At 55.4% G+C, this 2,655-nt stretch overlaps 1 protein-coding gene across 2 annotated transcripts in view; it reads left to right on the top strand.

The window, feature by feature from the left end:
* Positions 1-1,975: 1,975 nt before the first annotated feature.
* CDC42EP1 (CDC42 effector protein 1) overlaps positions 1,976-2,655 on the top strand; it is a 10,195-nt gene continuing 9,515 nt past the window's right edge. For both annotated transcript variants that reach the window (XM_034777087.1, XM_034777084.1), the window contains exon 1: positions 1,976-2,187. The gene's annotated coding sequence lies outside the window, so the exon portion shown is untranslated. The remainder of the gene's footprint in view (positions 2,188-2,655) is intronic.

Below are 2,655 nucleotides of genomic sequence, written 5' to 3'. Positions count from 1 at the left end.
AAGGTGACACAGCTCCTAACTTCCCCAAGCCACACTAGCTACTCATGCATTGGAGCTAGTCATGTGGAAAGGGGAACCAAAGAGCAGAGGCCCAGGAAAGGGTGGAGAAGTGGTAGCAGCAGAGGCTCTGGAGGGTGTAAAAGAGATAGACATCTTCCCCTACCAGGAGCTAGAAGAGGATAGAGCTTCAAACTGATCAGACACTTTGTAGACAGAGGCCCATATCAAAGATGGAGTTTCCCAAGCAGAGTCCAGGGACAGCACCCTGGCATAATCTCAGCAGCACCCAAGTGGAGATGCCAAGGGTCTGAGCTTCATTCCCATCTTACATTTCTCCCTCTGGCTAGCAGCTATGTAGCAATTTTTTCATGCCTGGCCTACTCAGTGCCAGAGAGCCCCATCTCTCCTCCTCCTCCCAAAGACCCCACATTGTGCCACCAGTGGGACCCTCCATTCCATTCTGGCCCAGAGCTCCCACACACAGCCACAGGATCTCATCCCACCTCTACCTTGTACCTCCTATCAACCAGACACTCCGCCCTACCTCTCCCAGGAGACTCCCCTCATGATGACATTAATGCAACATTCCCTCCCGCAGGATTTTTCACCACACTCCTGTAAAGGGACAAACTCCTGGCGATACCATGGAGATGATCCATACAGGTGCAGAAACCCTATGCAGTACCCCCAATAGGATCCTCCATCCCCACCCTACACAGTGCCACCAATGAGACCCTCCAGCCTTACCCTGCACAGGACCACTAATGAGACGCTCTGTGATGTCCCAGGTCTTGAACTCAGGCCTAGGCCACCCCAGACAGCTGCCACGTCCTGGCCTCCCAAGGTCTGTCAAAACCTGGTGGACTGAGAAGCAAGTAGGACTATAGCCTCAGCCAAGGCACCACCCACAGGGGCCCTGAGTGGAGGATCCCCCGGCTCCACCGATTGGTCCAACCACACTTTTTAAGCCAGAAGGAGGCACAGGAAGTTTGTCTGCGTGATAAGGTGATTTCCTGTTGTGGCAACATTGGACCCTATTTGTGCCTGCCTCTTGCATCCAACCCTGTTCCTGATTCCTGCTTCGTCCTGCCTTTGCTACTGTTTCCACGGTGCTCCTGCTCTGTGCTTGATCCTTGTCTCTTCTCCTGTTCCTGCCCTTATGCCTCACCTCCAGCCATCAGTTACCAGTCCTAGCTCTGACTTCTGACTCAACTCTGACTTGGCCCCAGCTCTGGTAACTGGCCGTTGACTCTCATGCAGACTCTTGGCTTTGTTCCCCAACCTGGACTCCTGCTCTGACTTCTAGGCAAGATTGCCTACATCCCGCTCGTAACACCATCTTTCCTGACCCTGCACACTGCTGCCAGTGAAACCCTCTGCCCCCCCCCCCCCGATCAGTGCTCCTAAGAGGACCTTCCTTCCAACCCTACCCAGAGACCCTGCCCAATTCTACTAATGGGACCCTCCCTCCAAGCCAGCCGGAGCTCTCCCCATCCCTTGCTGGTAAGAAGGGGATGTGTGTGGCAGGGGCAATCCTGGAGTAAAAGTATAGTGGGGGAGGTGAATCTCAGAGCTCTCAAGGACTGGGACACCCTCAGACATGTTCTTAGTGAGGTGTGCATCACACAGCAATTCTTAGCCTTGCTGGCCACACCCAGTCACCTGTGGGCAGTGCTGTCGCACGGCACATACAGGCTGGGGCATGGGACCACCAACCCAACCATGGCTTCCTGATAGACAGACTCAACTAGACGCAGGCGTTCTCCGAGGCTGTTCTCTTGATGAGGGTGAAATGCTGCCGACCCAGGCAGAAGGGGTAGTGGGGAGGGAGGGGGCAGAACAGGCGGTCCTGCAATCTTTTCTCCTGGACAGTTGGACTAACTCCCTCTTTTTCTCTGGCCTCCTTTCCCAGACAGCTGGGGATTGGTCAGTAAATGTGGAGACCCCACCCACTGCTCCCACATCCCCTCCCCATTCCCTTCTCCCTCCCTCCACTGGCACCAGTGCTCCTGCACAGCAGCCAAGGAACAGCGCAGAGAAGGGGGAGACTGCTGAGGAGCCAGCCCCCAAGCAGTGGGAAAAGGGGGTCACCTCCCCTGGGAGCGGCAGCAATTTACCAAGAGCCACGGGGAACGTTTGAAACCTCGGAGAACTTTTCTTTTTTAAAACTTTTTTTTTTCCAAAAAGGTAAAAGCTAAAGTTAAGACTTGACGGGCATGGGGGAAAGTTCAGTGGAGCAGAGGGCAAGCAAAGGAAGGTGCGTGTGGGGGGGTGTTGGAGAACAGGGGGGTTGAAGGAGGGGGTAGGGAATGGGGGAAAGGGAAATATGGCAGCAGAAGACGGGGAAGGGAAGAGGGGAATGTGGAAGGAGGGGGAGGAGAGGAAGGGGGATATGGCAGAAGAGAGAGGATGGGGGGGTGGAGGGAGGGACGCAGAAGAAGAGGGGGAAGAAGGGGCACTGAGGCCGCAGGGGAGCTGGGAGGGTTGTAGGGTTCCCTCTGCCTTCCTACGCTCAGCTGTGGCCACCCATTCCTGCAGGGTCTGAGAGAGACTTTTTTTTTTTTTCCTAACAGGAAAGGGAGTAGGAAAGTTCAGTGGAGCGGAGGGCAAGCAAAGGAAGGGGCGTGCGGGGGGGTGTGGGAGAACCGGGGGGTT

Source organism: Trachemys scripta, chromosome 1, assembly GCF_013100865.1.
Source record: "Trachemys scripta elegans isolate TJP31775 chromosome 1, CAS_Tse_1.0, whole genome shotgun sequence".
In the NCBI taxonomy this organism is placed as follows: domain Eukaryota; kingdom Metazoa; phylum Chordata; order Testudines; family Emydidae; genus Trachemys; species Trachemys scripta.
Note: the sequence above shows the minus strand (reverse complement) of the source record. Positions and strands in the feature narration are given on the sequence as shown.